The sequence below is a fragment of the Saccoglossus kowalevskii genome, chromosome 17, assembly GCF_978046115.1.
Source record: "Saccoglossus kowalevskii chromosome 17, keSacKowa6.1, whole genome shotgun sequence".
In the NCBI taxonomy this organism is placed as follows: domain Eukaryota; kingdom Metazoa; phylum Hemichordata; class Enteropneusta; family Harrimaniidae; genus Saccoglossus; species Saccoglossus kowalevskii.
Genome location: NC_140657.1, coordinates 10,584,624 through 10,611,558, shown reverse-complemented (window position 1 = coordinate 10,611,558; position 26,935 = coordinate 10,584,624). Strand labels below are relative to the sequence as shown.

At 35.6% G+C, this 26,935-nt stretch overlaps 2 long non-coding RNA genes across 3 annotated transcripts in view; both read left to right on the top strand.

Moving 5' to 3' along the window:
• LOC146732633 (uncharacterized) overlaps positions 1-26,725 on the top strand; it is a 33,006-nt gene extending 6,281 nt beyond the window's left edge. For both annotated transcript variants that reach the window (XR_014926905.1, XR_014926906.1), the window contains exons 2-4: positions 325-422; positions 871-920; positions 26,552-26,725. This is a non-coding gene — a long non-coding RNA (uncharacterized LOC146732633). The remainder of the gene's footprint in view (positions 1-324; positions 423-870; positions 921-26,551) is intronic.
• LOC146732634 (uncharacterized) lies at positions 1,564-8,440 on the top strand. The gene is made up of 2 exons (XR_014926907.1): positions 1,564-1,746; positions 8,333-8,440. It is a non-coding gene; the product is annotated as an uncharacterized LOC146732634 (long non-coding RNA).
• Positions 26,726-26,935: the final 210 nt, after the last annotated feature.

The window sequence follows — 26,935 nt, the reverse complement described above, 5'->3', positions numbered from 1 at the left end:
GATATTTGCCTGTAATTAAACTAATTTTATACAGTAGTTGCCACTGTTGGCTGAGAGAATTGGTTACAAACGCAATTTTAACTAATCGCTCTGATCCCTAATTTGTGACTTTCTATGTGTGTAATTATAGACTACATGTTGTTTGTAATGTCGTGAATGCTGAATGTGAATTTTCTCAATTTGTCACTGTCGTCCATCTGCGCTATTTCAAGATATTTGAAACAGTCATTCTGGCATGACAAGAGTCGCATATGTCCGCAGTAAATATTTAAAAATAACATTTTTAATAGAATAAAATATATTTTATTTGATTTCTTGTAATAGAGTTGTAAAAGTAATACCAATCAGATACGCTCATCATGAATGGATTGATGCTCATTGTCATGCTGTCTCTTGTTCTGCTGAACCAGGCTTGTGCTAAGGTAAGTATTGTGAAATTTGGCATCTAGAAAATTAGTATACAATGATGTAAGGAGTGCCTGATAAAAATATTATTTGTATGGAACAGTATTGATTTTTATCCGAAATTTGGGATTTAGAGGTCGAAAACCAGATATCTCATTCTCCTCTATCCAATCCTTAGAAACTACGAGAAGTGTTGGGTCAACCGAGATTCCCTCTGTCTATTCACAATCAGCCCCATTCACATGATAATTCACACTTCCCAGCTAGATAATCTATGACATATATAGCTCTATCTGATTATTGATTGAAATTGTCTTTACACTTATTCTATTAGATTCAGCAGGGGGTCTGATTACATCTCTAATTGTAAACAGATTACGAATACAGAATTATTGTTTTACACAAGACAATGTACACACACGGTTAACATGATATTACACATTCAATTAGTTGTTCATTTTACAGCCACGGCTAAAACTGGAAGATTATAAGACCTTTGACCGAATTCTGAGAAGGTATGACCAGCTTGCTATGTATTGAGATATTTCAGGTTCAATGACGCAATAAAATTATGCATGGTCTTTTCAATTTAAAGTAGACAATATACGACACAATGCTTTGGTTATCATTTTCAAAGAAATATTTTATAAACGCTTGTCATATTGTTGACACACTTTTGAAGATTATATATATAGTGTTGTCACTATGATATTTAGTCGTAAATGGAAATTTACAAGTCTAGTTGCACCTGCTTTGTGGGGGCCAACGAAATATTTTACAATAGTCCGATAAACATAACATTATAGGAAACAAATTTCAGTTGGATATTTCCTTGTTGCATTCCAACCGAACAACATGAAAATTAAAACGAACCCTATGAAATATATACACAGCTTATTCATGGAAAATGATTTTTTTTTATAAACACACGAAACAGAAATATGTTAAAGACGTCTGTTAAGCCACTATTTTGGTATTTGCCACTATTTTGGTACCCGCGAAAATTAAAACCAACGTCCTCTTGCTCTTTGTTATTATTTTTCTTCACAAGTCAATAAATCTCATAATTCTGAATAATTCTGGACAGTTTGTGTATAATTTGGAGTAATTTGTTATGTTTAATTTAAGTTTTCTTTACTTGCGCATCTTTTCAGACCGAATTGTCATCTTTTTGACGCAGACACAGTGACGCTAACTTAGGGGGTATTACAATCGGCTGTCCTAACAGCCATATCGCGGAGCTCAATTCAACTGTCGTACTTTTAAAAATCAATTGCATAGCATATCCTTCGCCGATTGAAATGGTGTTAGTGCATCGAAACTGTTCGGCGAAGCTGCTAGGTAAGTATATGACGATTCAATACTAATATTGATATTTACTAGCTAGCTATCGCACTATGACTTGTTTAGTGTGCCTGCTCAGACTGCTGCGGCGTCTCGAGTCCATTTGATTCTATCATCATCATCATCATGTTGTGTTCAATTCCAATCTCGAATGTGCATCGATTTCTCAAAACAGTAATTTATAGACATGTATATAGTTTATCTGATCCAGAAAGTGATAGTTTAAACTTCATGTACATGTCCAGCTTGAATTTAAATAATCTATATGCGGACGTTGAGCAGACGGACAACAACAGAGCCACCGAGCGATATGCTATTTTTCCGTTTTGTGTTTCTTCCATTTGAGATGCATTTCTGTAAAATATTCCGTATATGATGACAGAATTCGCTGGTGTTGTCAAGTTGTAGCATCCATTCTGGAAATTTTTATATTTTAGCAGCTATTTATTTTCTTGAAATTAAAATGTTTTAATACGCAAGATTTAAGTAATTAATGAGGTCTTGATATTAGTAATTTATACCCATAACCTGAATGATATTCTTGTATAAAACATGTCAGTCACTTTCTTATTTTATCATATTTTTTCTCTATAACATGACGAGATAGAACAATTTGTATAATATATTATACTCTTGCGTAAATGACAAAGGTGTGTCAATAGTCAATAAAACAGCTAGCTGCGGTTCCGTAGCTCTTTGGTGCGACCTACAATCGAATTTCGCCCTAACAATTTCATTTGGACGTCTTTTTTTTAATTTTGTAGTTGTACGTCGAACATAGAGCTACGGGATCTATCACAGTTTAATAACAGAAATCTGGCATACATAAATTAAATCGCTTTTGCTTTCGATTACTATGGTGTGACGTACCTTTATTGTGAATTGATTGCTGGATGAATAACATACAAACTTTTGTTTGCAATTTGTGTTTATAAATAAGCAATAATTTGTGATATTTTACAATTACCGCGGAAACCAAGCAAATTACGAGAAAACGGCAGCCATTGACATCCCACACTCCCTAGCACAGAATAAATGTAATCTCGTTTGGCAGTCATGTGATACAGTGGTGGAAGAATAAAACTCACTCTTCCCGTTATTCTAATTGTTCCAAGAAAGCAATCACATACAGTATTTATAATTGTATGATTTTTGTTTAATAATAGAAACTAGTTGCATAAACGCAATTTATCTACTGATTTCGGTCACGTGGTACAAAATTATAGGTCTCGCGTAATTTGCTATAAACTCTGGAATACAAAATGGCGTCTTTCGTCTTGTTATTTTTCTGCGACTCGGTGTACAGTAAATAAAGTCAATTATTTATGACCACCGTCATCATTTCACAGCGCAAATAGGTTCTGGTCATTGTTTGGAAGTAAATAAACATAGTGAGTACTTTCGAAGGTCTTAAAATGTGATTTTCGCGACAACCAAATTTGGCATGTGGATTTTAACCGGGCCGGCCAGAGTCAGTCACGTAAATAATGCGGTCGGCAACATAAGGCTATGATTCCACAGCTATAAAACAGCCTAGGCAATACTATAGTCATTTAGAAAAGACATACAATTTGTTATTAATCTCATTATACACTTGTTATTAATCTCACTAATAACAACCATTCATGGTTATTTCAATTTTTGTATTACATTTTAATTTGTTTAGTAAGTTTTACAATACAAAAAACATCTTTATTATTGCTGCATTGTGGATATAAATGTAGCTCCAGAATGTGAGTAACCACTTGGAATTCCTACTGAATTTCGGGACGCCATGAATTCACAGAAATGCTTTCTTAATTTCATTTCCAAATACTTGCTGTGATAGATGAATGTTTAAACAATCATTTATACATGTTCCATAAGTGAATAAATAATATTACTAAAAAAATCCTTTGAAAATCAAAAGTTTACCATTCAATCTATTTGTATCTAACAACGTTGTCCTGACTCACTGACTCACTAATGATCAATGGGATAATGGCTTCCTATAGAGAAGAAATGTGTTAACTCAATATTGGATTTTGCAAAGAATTGTGGAATTGAAAATTGAACTGAACAATATAACCATAAAATTTTTAAAAATAACTTGCACGTTGCTTGAAAACAGGAGAGGTAAAAAGCTTATTTTAACGGAGGGCTCTATGGAAAAGATGTGAGCCCCCCCAATGCCATCTACAGTTCAATTTTCTATCTCACAACTTTTTGCAAAATCAAATATGGAGTTAACACAGTTCTTCCCTATACTATACTGGATATTATGAATCACTGTCTTAACTATGAAACAAATAATAAGGTATAATTATTCCCTTAGAACCTAACCTGACTCACTGCACTAACAACCAATAAGACATTTGTTACTCATAATTAGGACTAGATATTATTATTATTTTTAATAATTTTTTTGTGCCAGGCAACAGTTCCGGACATTAAATTTCACTGTTGACTCTCCTGACTTTTTTTATGTGCAAATTGCAAGTGCTGACACATAGTGCATTTTTGCCACAGAAGTCATATTCAAGTTTGGGACTACATGACAGGACTGTGCGGCCATTTTCCTATCAAATGGCAATTTAATGCACTATCCGACCTTAATCAAAGTTCCCCCAAAGTCGCATTCGTTAGTGAATAAATCTTGGCCAGTGGAATTGGGCTTTCCGTGTTCAGCCTTAGTAGGATTTGAACTTGGGTCTACAAATCATGAGTCTGATGCGACAACCACTACGGTATACTACCAGTGACCGATAGGACTAGGTATTATTACCTGGTAATCGAAGACGACCTGACCCGACTCACTGCACTAACTATAAAACTAATAATAAGGTATTATTATTCCCCTAGAACCTAACCTGACTCACTGCACTAACAACAAATTGGACATTTTTACCTACATGTATAACAACAGTGTTCTCTCCACACCTCTAAAGCGTAATGGTACAGTGATGTGACCCTGTGAGATGTTCTTTCAAGGGTGTGGTCCCTCTAAATCCAAATCAAATACTAGAATATTAATAATTTGCCCATTGCACGTAACAGCAACAATGTGACAAAACAAGTCTCACAAATCACAAATACTGCATATGTCCGGAAAATATACTGATTTGGTACACTGCTATTATTTGCAGTTTGTACTTTAATTAAAAAAAAAAACAAGTGAAATTAGGTCCCATTGAAAATAAAACTGTACATAAATCGAAGCAAAATTTATTCAACTGCAGGCATCGCCAAAGAAAAAAAACTGACTGGCAACACTGTTGTTTGGAGGTGTCAATCTGCCCAACGATTGTGTGTCTCGGCTACGCTGGTGGCTCATGCTTTGCCAAATTTTGCCGAATGGCGAGTTGAGTTTTAAGTTGATTTGCCAAATAATATATTTTATAGCCAAAATTGACCATATTTTAGGAAAGTAATGATTATTTGAATGTATAAACCATCTTTATAGTAATGTTCTTGAATGTATAATAAAGAAAAATGAACGACTTTTACCATAATATTTTTTCTGATAGTTAGTCGATTTTTCTAGAATAGTTGACGTCGCCATGTCTACAACAGAGCTGGTATTATGTTACTGTATTTTGCCGATCAGGTATTAAAAAACTCTTGAAAATATGATACATCAGGGCAAAATGTAAGATAAAATTGGAAACTTTGGTCTGACCTTTTGCATCACTTCCTGTTGAAACACCAACAAAGTCGTATGTTATCGCATGACTTTGTGGACATTTTTTTTTTATCATCCCCAGTTCTTTCTAAGATTAAAACATTAACTCGAGACACACGTTAGATCAAAAGAAATACCTGGATTGCCAGTCTGTTTATTAGTGGTTCTAAGATAATCGCCAATGAATCATTTTCAGGATTTTTTTTAAACAAGAAACAGGGGTGCATCGCCCTCATGCCATGGCCATGTGCCCCTTACCCTAGGGGGCAGATTTTCTGGCAACCACAAAATTCTGAATGACAAGGGATCACAAGTGGCTTCAGTCTTCAACTTTGACCTGTCTGACAGAAATTTTGGCCCAAAGGAAGCCAGAGAATGCTCCACACCCTGATAGGGAAAACCCCATCTCCCCTACTTGATGGTGCCGCTGAATTGCAGTGCTTCCTCTTGCAGTTTTTTTAGCTCCGCTGTCGACTTTGTCGAGCGGAGCTTATCATATGAGTGATTGTTCGTCGTCCGTGTCAATGTTTTACTTTTTCGACTTCTTCTTGAAAACTACAAGCCTGAATGCTTTGATACTTGGTGTATATGTACCTTGGGTAGACCTCTCTTAGGTTTGTTCATTTCATGTTGATATCTTCAATTCTCTAATTTTGGTGAATATTTTTGTCATTTTTGGTAAAAAGTGATATTTTCGACTTCTTGTTAAAAACCGCAAGTGCAATTGCTTTGATATTACATATATAGGTACTACATGTGGACCTCTCTCAGATTTGTTCATTTTGTAATGATATCTTTAATTCTCTAATTTTGGTGAATATTTTTGTCATTTTTGGTAAAAAGTGATATTTTCGACTTCTTGTTAAAAACCGCAAGTGCAATTGCTTTGATATTACATATATAGGTACTACATGTGGACCTCTCTCAGATTTGTTCATTTCATAATGATATCTTAAATTCTCTAATTTTGGTGAATATTTTTGGTAAAAAGTGATATTTTTGACTTCTTGTTAAAAACCGCAAGTCCAATTGCTTTGATATTACATATATAGGTACTACACCTGGACCTCTCTCAGATTTGTTCATTTTGTGATGATATCTTTAATTCTCTAGTTTTGATGAATATTTTTGTAGTTTTTGGTAAAAAGTGATATTTTCGACTTCTTGTTGAAAACAGCAAGTCTGATTGCTTTGCTATTATATATATATAAGTACTACATATGGACCTCTCTCAGATTTGTTCATTTTGTGATGATATCTTTAATTTTCTGATTTTAGTCAATATTTTTGTAATTTTTGATAAAAGGTGATATTTTCGACTTCTTGTTAAAAACCGCAAGTCTGATTGCTTTGATACTATACATATATGTACCTCAGGTAAACCTCCCTCAGATTTGTTCATTTCATGATGATATCTTCAATTATCTAATTTTGATGAATATTTTTGTCATTTTTAGTAAAAAGTGATATTTTTGAATTCTTGTTGAAACAGCAAGTCCGATTGCTATACATACCATACATATTGTTCATTTTCTTATATGATATCCTCTGTTCTTTAATTGAAATGTGCCTTGCTAACAGCGGAGCTATCTCAGCCGATAGGCTGCTTGTTTTGCTGTTCTATTTCAAACTTTATTTGACTTGATAAATACATAAAAGACAATGGAGTAAAATGATATAAAATATCAGACTCTCTCGTCTTTAATTAATTGTAGATAGATTGTTAACTAATTTTATACTAACACAGTTATTGTATCACAATATTCAATGGGAAAATTATGCAAATTAGATACAGTGTGTGACTTGGGGTCTGGGGAGAACACTGAACTTGGACTGGATTTTTTTAATCCTGAGGCCCTGACCTGAATCACTGCACTAACAAGCAATGAGACATTTGTTATCTATAACTAGAACTGGGTTTTACATGTATTAATCCTGAGACCATGGCCATAATCATTGCACTGATGAACTGGGTATATTAGTTTCAGAGGACCTGACTTGACTCAGTGCACTAACTACCAATGGGTCATTTGTTATCTATAACCAGGACTGGGTATTATTATTCCCAGAGAACCTGACCTAAGTCACTGCACTAACTAGCAATGAAACTTTTGTTACTTATAACTAATACTGGGTATTATTAATCCCAGAGGACCTGACCTAACTCACTGTACTAACTAGCAATGGAACTTTTGTTACCTATATCTAGGACTGGGCATTATTATACCCAGGGAATCTGACCTAACTCACTGCATTAACTAGCATTGGGACTTTTGTTACCTATATCTAGGATCAGGCATTATTATACACAGGGAACCTGACCTAACTCACTGCACTAACTAGCAATGGGACTTTTGTTACCTATATCTAGGACTAGGCATTATTATACCCAGGGAACCTGACCTAACTCACTGCATTAACTAGCAATGGGACTTTTGTTACCTATATCTAGGACTAGGCATTATTATACCCAGGGAACCTGACCTAACTCACTGCACTAACTAGCAATGGGACCTTTGTTACCTATATCTAGGACTGGACATTATTATACCCAGGGAACCTAACCTGACTCACTGCACTAACTTCATGTACAAATCAGACTTTTGTTACTTATACTAATACTGGGTATTATTAATCCCTGGGGCTCTGTTCTGGCATTTGTTAATGAGGACTGGGTTTTATTAATCCCAGAGAACCTGACCTAACTCACTGCACTAATGACCAATGGGTCATTTGTTACCTATAATTAGGACTGGGTACTACCGGTATTAATATTAATTCCCTGACCTGACTCACTACACTAACTACTAATGGAAGACTTGTTACCGATAACCCTTAGGCCCTGTACTGGGATAAATTAGCATAACATACAAGCTTTGTATTTTGATAGATATTTTAACAATTTTTTTTTTATTATTGTAGGAAACTTGGAAATACTATACAGAGAAATGAAAGAATATGGTATCAATGGCTTCAGTACCTGTAACAATGATTTATGACTTTTTAGTAATTGTATTTGTATACCACTTTTTCAGTTTTCTGATTATTTCATGACTGTATGGTGTATTTTGTTATAACATGATGATAATAACAAAAATATTATAAAACTGTAGTACAAAGGTACCATACAGTATAACAACAAGAATTAAAGTGTGATTATAAATTTATACTTAATTTAGAAATAATGTTTCTCTTCTGGACCCTTGTCAGTGTTGGTCACTTTGTAGTAAAGCATGTGATCATGTCAGCATTATGCATATTGTCAACAATTATAATATTTGAACTCTCAATATTTTCCAAATGAGTGAGATGATAAGTAAGATGGTGCATTGTTTATTTTCAAGCATGCTATATATTAAATTGCTCAGTACTATGGAAAATTCTATAATATTTGAAATTGCAGTGTTAGATTCTTTAATTGAGCAAATAATATATTTTGTACACCTATGAGACAAAAATATATTATTTCTGCTTCTTGCAATACCACATTGTGTTGTGTTTATATTCTACAAAATGTTTGCTTTAAAAATTTAAACTTGATTGAAGCATAAAGCTTTGATCTCTATGATTTATGTCTAATAATTTAAAAACAACTGTTCATATGTAGCACAAATTAGGGGCTTACAGTTTGACCTAGGTTCATGGTGTACACTAATTGTGGTTGGCATGGTCACACTAATTTCCCAGCAGTGTAAAGGCAGATCACAACAAACTTGATATGAGCATCATACATAGTGGGTTGTTATGTCACATCGTTTTGTTCAAAAATGGGAACTGATTGGGATCTTTGTGTGTGTGTACAAGCGTACATCTCCAGCTGCATCGTTAACATGCCAGGACTGCTAACATTCTAACTGTACACATGCATCAAACATCTTGTGATATACCGGTATATATCAATATGTATATACCGATATATACATTGTCCTGAAACCAGATCTTGGTCGTGTGTATGGGATTCTTTCAAATTTGGTTTAAACATGGGATCATCCAATATGACAATAAAATTGATCATGTGTGGGGTCCAGTGCCCTTTAGTTTAGTTCTATATTTTCTGATGAGTCAAGTCTACTCAAAAAATGTAGCCCAAATAGAAAAATTCTTGGGATAGATAAGTATATGAGGTGACTGAGATGGTACAATAACCTCAGTGTAGATCCACTGTTATACCACTGCCACCTGCTGTTGATTTATTCGTCGAGCAGAGGGCAGGGATATTAGGTAGGGTTGCAAATTCCACACCACGCCAAAGCACCATTTGATTACAAGTGGGAACATCAGTACTGTATTTCTGGTGACAAACCAGATTGTAAAGGGGACCCTGTATCATATGATCCAGTACTGTTGGTGGACCCAGATGAACCATTCTTTTGCAAGGAAGAATGTCTAACCTTGGGCACCATGTTAAATAAATTTTAATTTCCACATAAGTTGCATTTTTCTGATTTACCAAGTGCTTGCTGCAGTCTCTGGCTTTAAGCTGGCACTCAATGGACAATACAAGAATTTGCTGATCGTAACGTGTCCCTTTTTTTACATGGCTAACATCACCCAGAATGTTGTATTTATGGTAAAAGGATATTCACTGAACAGGGGCCTGCAAAACTATTTTGATTCAATGGGACCAAATATAAGGAATTAGTTTAGCCCAGTTCTGCCTAGGTAGTTTGCCATTTTGAGGGCCTCAACAGAGGCAGCAGTCAAACATATTGCCAGAACCAATGATGCTAGGCATAGATGCACCAATATAATATGTGTTCTAAATATGATAAACTGAAGACAGATACACACGAACAATAATCTCATTCATAGGGTCAGAATGCCCAATAATGACAGTCTGGTCGAGGGGAATACAGGAACAAACATATCAACCAAGGAAATGATCGTTGAGGTGGATGTGGTTGGGGTCAGGTGTTTTCAGTGGTATGAATTAAAGGATTCATTTTGTTTCCCAACCCTTATTTCCTGTGAGGTTAAATTGTTCGGTTACCGTAGCAAACTACCACAATGACCCTGTAGGACCTTTCAGAAGTCAAGCACAGCTACAAGATCAAGTTGGCCAAAAAGCTTCAGTTGACTCCATCACCAGTGTCAATGGCTCTGCCACGAGTAATGGTAGGCATGATTTTCCAGGAAGTGAGAGAATTATTGGCAAATGGCAGCAGTGCAGTGCCTGTTATTCCCCCATATTTTCGGTGAACAATAAAGAACAATATAGACCCAAGCCAACTGAATCAGTATATTCTCTCAGAGCATTTTATGTGATGGTGACCCCAGCAGAGGTACACTGCTGTGTACATCAGGGGATTTCCTGATATCACTCAAACATTTGATTCAAGATATTAGTTCAATGTTTGCCCATTGTAGCCTCACAGTTATTTTTTCCCAAAATTAATGGCAGTGCCAGATTTGTGGCTGCACAGCAGGCCAACAATGTGAATCCATTTTATCAATATCTGGTTGATACAAGAGCAGTAATTTTAGCACACATCCTTCAAACAATCATATCCCACATTTAGTATTTCCGGGAATGTATTCTTGGGAGTGTTTCAGGTTGAGAGACCCGGCAGCCACACTTTTTGCATGCACGCACAGCTCAGACAATTATTGAGCTTTTTGGAAATGGCTTCATCTATGAGAGGCCTTGTGCCTCAAACAGCTCTCAAAGGTATGCTCGTCCAGGTCCACACACTCCAGTTGTGTGGATCGCCACATGAGAAATATCATGGACCCCACAAAGCTTGACTGCCATCAAGTGGATGGACTTAACCAACATAAGACGGAGATAACAGATTGCTCCATCAACTGCGGCTATAACACTAGTCATGGACGCCTTGAAAATAGAATGGGGAGTGGCTCCCTTGCAAAGCACAGCTCCACATAAACATACCTAATATGTTGGGGGGCATTAGATTGCTTTCTAGATGAAGTATAGAATAAAACAGTTCCCATCCATTGCGACAACACAACTGTATTAGCATATATTACAAAACATGGGTGGACAAATCCCACAAACTAGCCAGCTAGTGGAGGAGATAAAGAGTGGGAAATAGAGCTGAAGCCCACCTGGCAGGGATTAGAAACAGTGTGGCCAACACAACACGCAATGCCGTGTTTCACATTCCAATCTCGTTTTTGACTCCCATGTGCGAAGCACAAAATGGGAGTCTTTGCAGTTAGTGTGTCTGTATGTGTGTGTGTATGTGTGTGTGTGTGTATGTGTGTCCGACTGTTCCACTGCTATCTCAAGAACCATACATCGGTTTTTGATGAAACTTGGTGCATAGATGCTCTGGGCCAATGCGCAGATTTGATTAGGTTTTGGTAAAAATCCATGCTCGTTAATTACCTAATTTGCATGATAATTAGCTATTTTTTAGCTGTTCTATGACTGTTCCACTGATATCTAAAGAACCACTCATTGGATTTTGATGAAACTTGGTACATAGATGCTCTGAACATATGCGCAGATTGATTAATTTTTGGTAAAAATCTGTGCATATTAATTACCTAATTTGCATGATAATTAGCTATTTTTTAGTGGTTCCATGACTGTTCCACTGATATCTAAACAACCACTCATTGGATTTTGATGAAACTTGGTACATAGATGCTCTGAACTAATGCTAGGTTTTGATTAGTTTTTGGTAATAATCCGTGGATACTAATTACCTTATTTGCATAATGATTAGTCAATTTTCGGTTTTTCCACTGATATCTCAAGTACTAATCATCACATTTCAATGAAACTTGGTACATAGATGTCATACGACACTGCACAGACCTGATAGTTTTCATGGTAATATCAGTACATATTAATTACCTAATTTGCATAATTAATTAATTTTCAGCATTTGATATAAGTAGTTAGCATTACATTTCAATGAAACTTGGTACTTGCATACTCAAGGACTATGCAGAGATTGATTGTTTTCGATAAATATTTGTGCATATTAATCACCTAATTTGCATAATTAGTTAATTTTCAGCTTTTCCACGGGTATCTCAAGTACTAATCATCGCATTTCAATGAAACTTGGTACATAGATCCTTTAGGACTATGCAGAGACCTGATTAGTTTTAGGGTAAATAATTGTGCATATTAATTACCTAATTTGCATAATTAATTTCAGCTTTTCTACTGATATCTAAAGTACTAATCATCACATTTCAATGAATCTAGAATTATGCAGACCCAATTAGTTTCCGGTAAATATTTGTGCATATTAATCACCTAATTTGCATAATTAACCAACTTTCACACTGATATCTCAGGTACTATACATAACATATCAATGAATGTACATGGATGCTGTAGGACAATAGACAGACCTGAATAATTGTGGGTTAAAATCTGTACATATTAATTACCTAATTTGCATAATTAACCAATTTTAAGCTTTCACACTGATATCTAAAGTACCGTAAAAACTCCAAAATTTCGACCGGTTTTAAATAATTGGTGTTAGAAATGTGACGTGTTTTTAGAGTCAAAATTAAGGTGCATTTTCGGACGGTCGAATTTTTCAGAATAGAAATCAGCAAAAAAAATGGGGATGATAGACAGTGTGCTTCATTAGTTTTTAAAAAATGCAATGTCCGTCAATTGACGTAAACTTCCTCATGTTTCACGGTAAAAGCAAAGGTCGTGGCCGAGTTGTAACTCAAAATCTAAACAAAGTCATCAATCAGTGAGTATTATGACAAGCAAAACAAAACATCAAGACGCGGAGAAGAGGTCAGCACAAAACTAATAGGTCAAAAGACAAAGCTGTCTCGCACTACCTAGGAAAACTTGCGAATGTTCGAAGTACAGGTACCCATTGGACAAAAGATACATGGAAGTTTAGCAAACGATCTCCCCGACCCAGTGCAATGTATCCGGTTAGAATCAAAGCTCACGTGTCCCTTATTTGAGGGACCAAATTCTGCCGTAAATTCGCCCTTGGATTAAAAAATAAAATGGGATTTAAGAAAATAAAATGGGACTTTTAAGGTGTATTTTGGCGTCATTTTTCGGACATTTCAATCAATCCTGCCGGCTAAAATAGAGTCTAAGTTTTACCGTAGTCATTGACGTCTGTCTATTCAAGAGTACACGTGTATGATTTTTATCGTGACTAGCGTGAGCGGGTAAGCTTCCTTTCGAGAATGAGCTGTTATCACTGTGAACAATGTTAAATTATTCTTCAGATGACCAGTTTATTTTTTAAAAACAACTAATTTTTTTTATTTAAAAAAAATCATGCCGTTTTCGCATCAAAATCCAAGCCAAAATATCGTACTACAACATCAATCTCGTCCGCATTGCGTTCAATAACATTAACATATTTAAATAAGCTATGGTAATTTGAACACGTTGGCATCATCCAGCTTTTTGATTGGTTAATTAGCGATTTGACCTATTTGACCTAAGAGAACATGGCGGATATCCTACAGCATCAAACGTTTATACGAGACCGGAATCATTCGCTTACGATGAAACTAAGTTGACTTTTATTTGTATTTCATAACCATTCAACAAATTTATTTTGTGTACATTATTATAATCACTACTGAGTACAGTAATAATCAACAATTCAGAAATGCAGCATGCCAAGATTTTTGTGTTCGTTTTTATTTGAAACTTCGTTTATTTAGAATATATTTTCGTTACCAATAAAATAAAAATCTCTCAGTCAATCAGAAATCCGGATTCATGCCTTTGAGGAAGGTCCCGTTTGAACGCTCACATCGTTTTTTTTTTCGTTTGGGGGAAAACTAAAACTGGTCGCAATTTTCGAATAAGAATGAGTCGGCAATTTTTAGTGGAGTCGAAAATTTGGAGGTAAATAAAACACCGAAACCCGGCAAATAAATATGCGGTCGAATTTTTAGAGGGGTTGAAATTTTGGAGTTTTCACGGTACTAATTATTCCATTTCAATGAAACTTAGTACAAAGATGCTCTAGGACAATGTACAAACCTAATTAGTTTGGGGTAAAAATCTGTTCATATTAATTCCCTAATAAGCATAATAATTCATAATTTTTTGGTTCTAATCACATTTCAATTAAACTTGGAGACATAGATTTTCTGTTACATTGCGCAGACCTCATTAGTTTTACACTCAAATCTGGTCATATTAATTTTCTGATTTGCATAATTAGTTTTCAGCTAAGTAATTTCGAATTATATTTAATGTGTTTCCAATACTCTCAGCACATGGGAGTTCTTTCTAAGCTTTCTTTGATTCAGTTTATATGTTCATATATGTGCCTGTAATTTTGAATAGATAATTATTTAGCTGCGCCCCTTTCCCCATTTTGGGATTTACTTGAGGGTCACTAATGGGCTTGAACTCCCGCAGTTCAGCCACCACCAGGGTATACTTTGTACCCATTGAACATACATACAATACATTGGTTTTGGCAAGGTAGGTATGGCTTCACTATGCAAAATTTCGAATAATTCCCCGGGAATCTGATAATGCAAAGATCAGTACATTAACAAAGGGAATTAAAAATTGTTAGGGGTCATGTGACAACAAAAGAATGCATACTCCTATGTTGGAACCTTTCGTATATTGAAAGAGAATAATACATGCCACTATTTTCGTACCAATCGTATATTAAATAATAGCAGATCCCGACAACAGAATAATACATGCCACTATTTTTGTACCAATCATATATCGAATAATAACAGATACCGACAACAGAATAATTCATGCCACTATTTTTGTACCATTCCTATATCGAATAATAGCAGATCCCGACAACAGAATAATACATGCCACTATTTTTGTACCAATCATATATCGAATAATAACAGATACCGACAACAGAATAATACATGCCACTATTTTTGTACCATTCCTATATCGAATAATAACAGATCCCGACAACAGAATAATACATGCCACTATTTTTGTACCATTCCTATATCGAATAATAACAGATCCCGACAACAGAATATTACATGCCACTATTTTTGTACCAATCCTATATCGAATAATAACAGTTCACGACAACAGAATAATACATGCCACTATGTTTGTACCATTCCTATATCGAATAATAACAGATCCCGACAACAGAATATTACATGCCACTATTTTTGTACCATTCCTATATGGAATAATAACAGATCCCGACAACAGAATAATACATGCCACTATTTTTGTACCATTCCTATATCGAATAATAACAGTTCACGACAACAGAATAATACATGCCACTATTTTTGTACCATTCCTATATCGAATAATAACAGATCCCGACAACAGAATAATACATGCCACTATTTTTGTACCATTCCTATATCGAATAATAATAGATCCCGACAACAGAATATTACATGCCACTATTTTTGTACCAATCCTATATCGAATAATAACAGATCCCGACAACAGAATATTACATGCCACTGTTTTTGTACCATTCCTATATCGAATAATAACAGTTCACGACAACAGAATAATACATGCCACTATTTTTGTACCATTCCTATATCGAATAATAACAGATCCCGACAACAGAATAATACATGCCACTATTTTTGTACCATTCCTATATCGAATAATAATAGATCCCGACAACAGAATATTACATGCCACTATTTTTGTACCAATCCTATATCGAATAATAACAGATCCCGACAACAGAATATTACATGCCACTGTTTTTGTACCATTCCTATATCGAATAATAACAGTTCACGACAACAGAATAATACATGCCACTATTTTTGTACCATTCCTATATCGAATAATAACAGATCCCGACAACAGAATAATACATGCCACTATTTTTGTACCATTCCTATATCGAATAATAACAGATCCCGACAACAGAATATTACATGCCACTATTTTTGTACCATTCCTATATCGAATAATAACAGATCCCGACAACAGAATAATACATGCCACTATTTTTGTACCATTCCTATATCGAATAATAACAGATCCTGACAACAGAATATTACATGCCACTATTTTTGTACCAATCCTATATCGAATAATAACAGATCCCGACAACAGAATAATACATGCCACTATTTTTGTACCATTCCTATATCGAATAATAACAGATCCCGACAACAGAATAATACATGCCACTATTTTTGTACCATTCCTATATCGAATAATAACAATTCACGACAACAGAATAATACATGCCACTATTTTTGTACCATTCCTATATCGAATAATAACAGATCCCGACAACAGAATAATACATGCCACTATTTTTGTACCATTCCTATATCGAATAATAACAGATCCCAACAACAGAATAATACATGCCACTATTTTGGTACCATCCTTATAGTGAAGTGTAGCAGTTCCCGACAACTAAATTATATGTGCTACTATTTTGGTACCATCCCTATAGTGAAGTATAGCAGTTCCCGCCAACTAAATTATATGTGCCACTATTTTGGTACCATCCCTATAGTAAAGTATAGCAGTTTCTGCCAACTAAATTATATGTGCCACTATTTTGGTACCATCCCTATAGTGAAGTATAGCAGTTCCCGACAACTAAATTATATGTGCTACTATTTTGGTACCATCCCTATAGTAAAGTATAGCAGTTCCCGACAACTAAATTATATGTGCTACTATTTTGGTACCATCTCTATAGTGAAGTGTAGCAGTTCCTGCCAACTATATTATATGTGATACTATTTTGGTACCATTCCTATAGTGAAGTATAGCAGTTCCCGACAACTAAATTATACGTGCCACTATTTTGGTACCATCCCTATAGTGAAGTATAGCAGTTCCTGACAACTAAATAATATATTGCTACTATTTTGGTACCATCCCTATAGTAAAGTATAGCAGTTCCCGACAACTAAATTATGTGTGCTACTATTTTGGTACCATTCCTATAGTGAAGTATAGCAGTTCCCGACAACTAAATTATATGTGCCACTATTTTGGTGCCATCCCTATAGTGAAGTATAGCAGTTCCCGACAACTAAATTATACGTGCCACTATTTTGGTACCATCCCTATAGTGAAGTATAGCAGTTCCTGACAACTAAATAATATATTGCTACTATTTTGGTACCATCCCTATAGTAAAGTATAGCAGTTCCCGACAACTAAATTATGTGGCTACTATTTTGGTACCATTCCTATAGTGAAGTATAGCAGTTCCCGACAACTAAATTATATGTGCCACTATTTTGGTGCCATCCCTATAGTGAAGTATAGCAGTTCCCGACAACTAAATTATATGTGCCACTATTTTGGTACCATCCCTATAGTGAAGTATAGCAGTTCCTGACAACTAAATAATATATTGCTACTATTTTGGTACCATCCCTATAGTAAAGTATAGCAGTTCCCGACAACTAAATTATGTGGCTACTATTTTGGTACCATTCCTATAGTGAAGTATAGCAGTTCCCGACAACTAAATTATATGTGCCACTATTTTGGTGCCATCCCTATAGTGAAGTATAGCAGTTCCCGCCAACTATATTATATGTGCTACTATTTTGGTACCATCCCAATAGTAAAGTATAGCAGTTCCCGACAACTAAATTATACGTGCCACTATTTTGGTACCATCCCTACAGTGAGGTATAGCAGTGCCCGCCAACTATATTATATGTGCTACTATTTTGGTACCATTCCTATAGTGAAGTATAGCAGTTCCCGACAACTAAATTATATGTGCCACTATTTTGGTACCATCCCTATAGGGAAGTATAGCAGTTCCCGACAACTAAATTATATGTGCTACTATTTTGGTACCATCCCTATAGTGAAGTATAGCAGTTTCCGACAACTAAATTATATGTGCTACTATTTTGGTACCATCCCTATAGTGAAGTATAGCAGTTCCCGCCAACTATATTATATGTGATACTATTTTGGTACCATTCCTATAGTGAAGTATAGCAGTTCCCGACAACTAAATTATACGTGCCACTATTTTGGTACCATCCCTATAGTGAAGTATAGCAGTTCCCGACAACTAAATTATATGTGCCACTATTTTGGTACCATCCCTATAGTGAAGTATAGCAGTTCCTGACAACTAAATAATATATTGCTACTATTTTGGTACCATTCCTATAGTAAAGTATAGCAGTTCCCGACAACTAAATTATGTGGCTACTATTTTGGTACCATTCCTATAGTGAAGTATAGCAGTTCCCGACAACTAAATTATATGTGCCACTATTTTGGTGCCATCCCTATAGTGAAGTATAGCAGTTCCCGACAACTAAATTATATGTGCTACTATTTTGGTACCATCCCTATAGTAAAGTATAGCATTTCCCGCCAACTAAATTATACGTGCTACTATTTTGGTACCATCCCTATAGTGAAGTATAGCAGTTCCCGCCAACTATATTATATGTGCTACTATTTTGGTACCATCCCAATAGTAAAGTATAGCAGTTCCCGACAACTAAATTATACGTGCCACTATTTTGGTACCATCCCTATAGGGAAGTATAGCAGTTCCCGACAACTAAATTATATGTGCTACTATTTTGGTACCATCCCTATAGTGAAGTATAGCAGTTCCCGCCAACTATATTATATGTGATACTATTTTGGTACCATTCCTATAGTGAAGTATAGCAGTTCCCGACAACTAAATTATACGTGCCACTATTTTGGTACCATCCCTATAGTGAAGTATAGCAGTTCCCGACAACTAAATTATACGTGCCACTATTTTGGTACCATCCCTATAGTGAAGTATAGCAGTTCCCGCCAACTATATTATATGTGGTACTATTTTGGTACCATTCCTATAGTGAAGTGTAGCAGTTCCCGACAACTAAATTATATGTGCCACTATTTTGGTACCATCCCTATAGGGAAGTATAGCAGTTCCCGACAACTAAATTATATGTGCTACTATTTTGGTACCATCCATATAGTGAAGTATAGCAGTTCCCGACAACTAAATTATATGTGCTACTATTTTGGTACCATCCCTATAGTGAAGTATAGCAGTTCCCGCCAACTATATTATATGTGGTACTATTTTGGTACCATTCCTATAGTGAAGTATAGCAGTTCCCGCCAACTATATTATATGTGCCACTATTTTGGTACCATCCCTATAGGGAAGTATAGCAGTTCCCGACAACTAAATTACACATGCTACTATTTTGGTACCATCCCTATAGTGAAGTATAGCAGTTCCCGCCAACTATATTATATGTGATACTATTTCGGTACCATTCCTATAGTGAAGTATAGCAGTTCCCGACAACTAAATTATATGTGCTACTATTTTGGTACCATCCCTATAGTGAAGTATAGCAGTTCCCGCCAACTATATTATATGTGATACTATTTCGGTACCATTCCTATAGTGAAGTATAGCAGTTCCCGACAACTAAATTATACGTGCCACTATTTTGGTACCATCCCTATAGTGAAGTATAGCAGTTCCCGACAACTAAATTATACGTGCCACTATTTTGGTACCATCCCTATAGTGAAGTATAGCAGTTCCCGCCAACTATATTATATGTGCTACTATTTTGGTACCATTCCTATAGTGAAGTATAGCAGTTCCCGACAACTAAATTATACGTGCCACTATTTTGGTACCATCCCTATAGTGAAGTATAGCAGTTCCTGACAACTAAATTATATATTGCTACTATTTTGGTACCATCCCTATAGTGAAGTATAGCAGTTCCCGCCAACTATATTATATGTGATACTATTTTGGTACCATTCCTATAGTGAAGTATAGCAGTTCCCGACAACTAAATTATACGTGCCACTATTTTGGTACCATCCCTATAGGGAAGTATAGCAGTTCCCGACAACTAAATTATATGTGCTACTATTTTGGTACCATCCATATAGTGAAGTATAGCAGTTCCCGACAACTAAATTATACGTGCCACTATTTTGGTACCATCCCTATAGTGAAGTATAGCAGTTCCCGCCAACTATATTATATGTGCCACTATTTTGGTACCATCCCTATAGGGAAGTATAGCAGTTCCCGACAACTAAATTACACATGCTACTATTTTGGTACCATCCCTATAGTGAAGTATAGCATTTCCCGACAACTAAATTATATGTGCTACTATTTTGGTACCATCCCTATAGTGAAGTATAGCAGTTCCCGCCAACTATATTATATGTGATACTATTTCGGTACCATTCCTATAGTGAAGTATAGCAGTTCCCGACAACTAAATTATACGTGCCACTATTTTGGTACCATCCCTATAGTGAAGTATAGCAGTTCCCGACAACTAAATTATACGTGCCACTATTTTGGTACCATCCCTATAGTGAAGTATAGCAGTTCCCGCCAACTATATTATATGTGCTACTATTTTGGTACCATCCCTATAGTGAAGTATGGCAGTTCCTGACAACTAAATTATATATTGCTACTATTTTGGTACCATCCCTATAGTGAAGTATAGCAGTTCCCGCCAACTATATTATATGTGCCACTATTTTGGTACCATCCCTATAGGGAAGTATAGCAGTTCCCGACAACTAAATTACACATGCTACTATTTTGGTACCATCCCTATAGTGAAGTATAGCATTTCCCGACAACTAAATTATATGTGCTACTATTTTGGTACCATCCCTATAGGGAAGTATAGCAGTTCCCGACAACTAAATTACACATGCTACTATTTTGGTACCATCCCTATAGTGAAGTATAGCAGTTCCCGCCAACTATATTATATGTGCTACTATTTTGGTACCATCCCTATAGTGAAGTATGGCAGTTCCTGACAACTAAATTATACGTGCCACTATTTTGGTACCATCCCTATAGTGAAGTATAGCAGTTCCCGCCAACTATATTATATGTGCCACTATTTTGGTACCATCCCTATAGGGAAGTATAGCAGTTCCCGACAACTAAATTACACATGCTACTATTTTGGTACCATCCCTATAGTGAAGTATAGCATTTCCCGACAACTAAATTATATGTGCTACTATTTTGGTACCATCCCTATAGTGAAGTATAGCAGTTCCCGCCAACTATATTATATGTGATACTATTTCGGTACCATTCCTATAGTGAAGTATAGCAGTTCCCGACAACTAAATTATACGTGCCACTATTTTGGTACCATCCCTATAGTGAAGTATAGCAGTTCCCGACAACTAAATTATACGTGCCACTATTTTGGTACCATCCCTATAGTGAAGTATAGCAGTTCCCGCCAACTATATTATATGTGCTACTATTTTGGTACCATCCCTATAGTGAAGTATGGCAGTTCCTGACAACTAAATTATATATTGCTACTATTTTGGTACCATCCCTATAGTGAAGTATAGCAGTTCCCGCCAACTATATTATATGTGATACTATTTTGGTACCATTCCTATAGTGAAGTATAGCAGTTCCCGACAACTAAATTATACGTGCCACTATTTTGGTACCATCCCTATAGTGAAGTATAGCAGTTCCTGACAACTAAATTATATATTGCTACTATTTTGGTACCATCCCTATAGTAAAGTACAGCAGTTCCCGCCAACTAAATTATATGTGCCACTATTTTGGTACCATCCCTATAGTGAAGTATAGCAGTTCCCGACAACTAAATTATATGTGCTACTATTTTGGTACCATCCCTATAGTAAAGTATAGCAGTTCCAGACAACTAAATTAAATGTGCTACTATTTTGGTACCATCCCTATAGTGAAGTATAGCAGTTCCCGACAACTAAATTATGTGTGCTACTATTTTGGTACCATCCCTATAGTAAAGTATAGCAGTTCCCGACAACTAAATTATATGTGCTACTATTTTGGTACCATCCCTATAGTGAAGTGTAGCAGTTCCCGCCAACTAAATTATATGTGCTACTATTTTGGTACCATTTCTGTAGGGAAGTATAACAGTTCCCGACAACTAAATTATATGTGCTACTATTTTGGTACCATCCCTATAGTAAAGTATAGCAGTTCCCGACAACTAAATTATACGTGCCACTATTTTGGTACCATCCCTATAGTGAAGTGTAGCAGTTCCCGACAACTATATTATATGTGATACTATTTTGGTACCATTCCTATAGTGAAGTATAGCAGTTCCCGACAACTAAATTATACGTGCCACTATTTTGGTACCATCCCTATAGTGAAGTATAGCAGTTCTTGACAACTAAATTATATATTGCTACTATTTTGGTACCATTCCTATAGTGAAGTATAGCAGTTCCCGCCAACTATATTATATGTGATACTATTTTGGTACCATTCCTATAGTGAAGTATAGCAGTTCCCGACAACTAAATTATACGTGCCACTATTTTGGTACCATCCCTATAGTGAAGTATAGCAGTTCCCGACAACTAAATTATACGTGCCACTATTTTGGTACCATCCCTATAGTGAAGTATAGCAGTTCCTGACAACTAAATTATATATTGCTACTATTTTGGTACCATTCCTATAGTGAAGTATAGCAGTTCCCGCCAACTATATTATATGTGATACTATTTTGGTACCATTCCTATAGTGAAGTATAGCAGTTCCCGACAACTAAATTATACGTGCCACTATTTTGGTACCATCCCTATAGTGAAGTATAGCAGTTCCCGACAACTAAATTATACGTGCCACTATTTTGGTACCATCCCTATAGTGAAGTATAGCAGTTCCCGCCAACTATATTATATGTGCTACTATTTTGGTACCATCCCTATAGTGAAGTATGGCAGTTCCTGACAACTAAATTATATATTGCTACTATTTTGGTACCATCCCTATAGTGAAGTATAGCAGTTCCCGCCAACTATATTATATGTGATACTATTTTGGTACCATTCCTATAGTGAAGTATAGCAGTTCCCGACAACTAAATTATACGTGCCACTATTTTGGTACCATCCCTATAGTGAAGTATAGCAGTTCCTGACAACTAAATTATATATTGCTACTATTTTGGTACCATCCCTATAGTAAAGTACAGCAGTTCCCGCCAACTAAATTATATGTGCCACTATTTTGGTACCATCCCTATAGTGAAGTATAGCAGTTCCCGACAACTAAATTATATGTGCTACTATTTTGGTACCATCCCTATAGTAAAGTATAGCAGTTCCAGACAACTAAATTAAATGTGCTACTATTTTGGTACCATCCCTATAGTGAAGTATAGCAGTTCCCGACAACTAAATTATGTGTGCTACTATTTTGGTACCATCCCTATAGTAAAGTATAGCAGTTCCCGACAACTAAATTATATGTGCTACTATTTTGGTACCATCCCTATAGTGAAGTGTAGCAGTTCCCGCCAACTAAATTATATGTGCTACTATTTTGGTACCATTTCTGTAGGGAAGTATAACAGTTCCCGACAACTAAATTATATGTGCTACTATTTTGGTACCATCCCTATAGTAAAGTATAGCAGTTCCCGACAACTAAATTATACGTGCCACTATTTTGGTACCATCCCTATAGTGAAGTGTAGCAGTTCCCGACAACTATATTATATGTGATACTATTTTGGTACCATTCCTATAGTGAAGTATAGCAGTTCCCGACAACTAAATTATACGTGCCGCTATTTTGGTACCATCCCTATAGTGAAGTATAGCAGTTCTTGACAACTAAATTATATATTGCTACTATTTTGGTACCATTCCTATAGTGAAGTATAGCAGTTCCCGCCAACTATATTATATGTGATACTATTTTGGTACCATTCCTATAGTGAAGTATAGCAGTTCCCGACAACTAAATTATACGTGCCACTATTTTGGTACCATCCCTATAGTGAAGTATAGCAGTTCCCGACAACTAAATTATACGTGCCACTATTTTGGTACCATCCCTATAGTGAAGTATAGCAGTTCCTGACAACTAAATTATATATTGCTACTATTTTGGTACCATTCCTATAGTGAAGTATAGCAGTTCCCGCCAACTATATTATATGTGATACTATTTTGGTACCATTCCTATAGTGAAGTATAGCAGTTCCCGACAACTAAATTATACGTGCCACTATTTTGGTACCATCCCTATAGTGAAGTATAGCAGTTCCCGACAACTAAATTATACGTGCCACTATTTTGGTACCATCCCTATAGTGAAGTATAGCAGTTCCTGACAACTAAATTATATATTGCTACTATTTTGGTACCATCCCTATTGTAAAGTATAGCAGTTCCCGCCAACTTTATTATATGTGCTACTATTTTGGTACCATCCCTATAGTGAAGTATAACAGTTCCCGCCAACTAAATTATATGTGCCACTATGTTGGTACCATCCCTATAGTAAAGTATAGCAGTTCCCGACAACTAAATTATATGTGCTACTATTTTGGTACCATCCCTATTGTGAAGTGTAGCAGTTCCCGCCAATTAAATCATATGTGCTACTATTTTGGTACTATTCCTATAGTGAAGTATAATTTGTGTGCAATTTTACTGTTAAAGAATTTTTGTCATTAAATCCATTTTCTAAGAAACATTTAATTTGGAACACACCTTCAGTTTATTTTATTTTCAGGCTAAACCTTGATACTTTTACAATCCACCAATGTCCAAACAAGCTGCAAATATTTTGGTTACTAGTGGCGGTCTTTATTGTCGATATAGTTATTGTCCGCTTGCTCGTTAGTAGTATTCAATAGGCTTTACTGCCACCTCCTAGGCCGCTCATTATTGACACGGTACCAAAATAGTGGCAAATACCAAAATAGTGGCTTAACAGACGTCGCCTGTGAAATTTATTTACCACCTGGCTTATACACAATTATGTTGCTTTCTCCTATGTTTGAGCACAAAAAGTCAAGATTATTGAGAAATATTACATGTTTTTATTTCGTTGATAATGCAAGATGTTACTACAGTCCTAAAAAGCTCCGACGTCTTTCATAAATACATTTTTGTGCAAGCTCACCTAGAAGACAAAGAATATTTAGTGAAGCCATCACATTTCTGTTTTTATTGTGTTTTTTTAGTTATGAAACCAAATTAAATGTCAATATTAAAAAAAACTTATTTTATTTTTTCAAACTGCAAATTGTACCAATTTACAATAGATCATAGTGATTTGTCAAACCGTGCAATATTCTCCTACAGAATGACTGGATTGTTTTGAAGAGAAACTTGAGATTTGGATAGACTTGATAATGGGCAATAACAATTATCCAAATGATTGTAAAACCAAAAATAGCAAATTATAAAAACGACTATGACAGACAAACCGCATAAAATGAGAACGTGGTATGACACATGCCAAATGTAACATTGATTGAACAAACGAATAACGAATATTTGGCTAATTGTGGTAGGTGTGTGTCAACGGTGGTTGCCATGGCATCTACTGATAGGAGTTAAATGACGAGGTCAGTCAGCTTGACAGTGGTTGCCATGACATCTACTGATAAAGGTTAATGATAAGGCCAGATGGCGAGCTAGTCAAAATCAGCTGAGAAATCTCATGCGTTGCCAACTTTCTAAAAGATTACGAGGTACGGGGATAGTAATTCAAAACCAATCTTGTTTGAGATTCTAACTCATGTGGTATCTTTGTGGAATGTTATTGCAAGACTATTAGACCCATAAATATTAGTTGGCGTTGACAATATAATAGTGGTTTTCTTAATAGCTTGACGATTAATCAATTGATTATGATGTGTAAAACTTTCATGTGATTGGTTGTTTGTTTGAAGGCAAGGCCTTGGAGTCTCTTATACTGATTGTAATTGGTTAAGGAGTGACAAGAAATAAATAGTGATTTAATGCTGTCTCGGGTGGAAACCAGGGACATAGCAGAGAATCGGTTTGAACATGAATGGAGCTTGTGTGTGTTTCTTGTGAGTTTAGCGTGGAGAACAATCGAATCCCGGTTACCTAAGTGAAAGGTCTTTAAACATCAAAAATAGCTATCACAGGTGATTCGATACCCAAATGTGGATATACTAATTATATGCACATTCAAAATTGTTTTCCAAATTTAACATTACAAATTCGAATTCACTCACTACAATAAATCCAGGAATATTTTTTCAGAATAGGAATGAATTATTAAATATTATTAGCGTTGTTATATTACTCATATAATCATATTATATTCTGTGAATGAGTTTTTTTTTTTGTTGCTTAATTAATTAATTTATGTACGATAACATGACTCGTTCTATTTGCAGTGCCTGGGATGATGATGAGGATACATTGGATCCACAGAAACGCATTTGTTGTGATAGACCTCCATATGCGTGCATCTGCTGTAATATTGGTCTTGCTTGCAATTAGTAAACAAATCGTTCATAATTGAGATGTACTTTATACTAGTGATGAAATAAATGACACATTCTATGTGATACGCATCCGGTAACCTTTTCATTTTTTAATTATTACCCGAAACAGTGCTGTGTGTGTCTGTTTGATTAACCGTCAAAGTGAAGCCATTTAGGCCACATGCTACCACCTGTGAACCAGAACTTGCTTGCACACCAACTGAAATAGACCATTTTCCGTTCACTGCGAGAATCACGCGTTATGCGTGAAATCGAACGTAAAAACAAGACAAA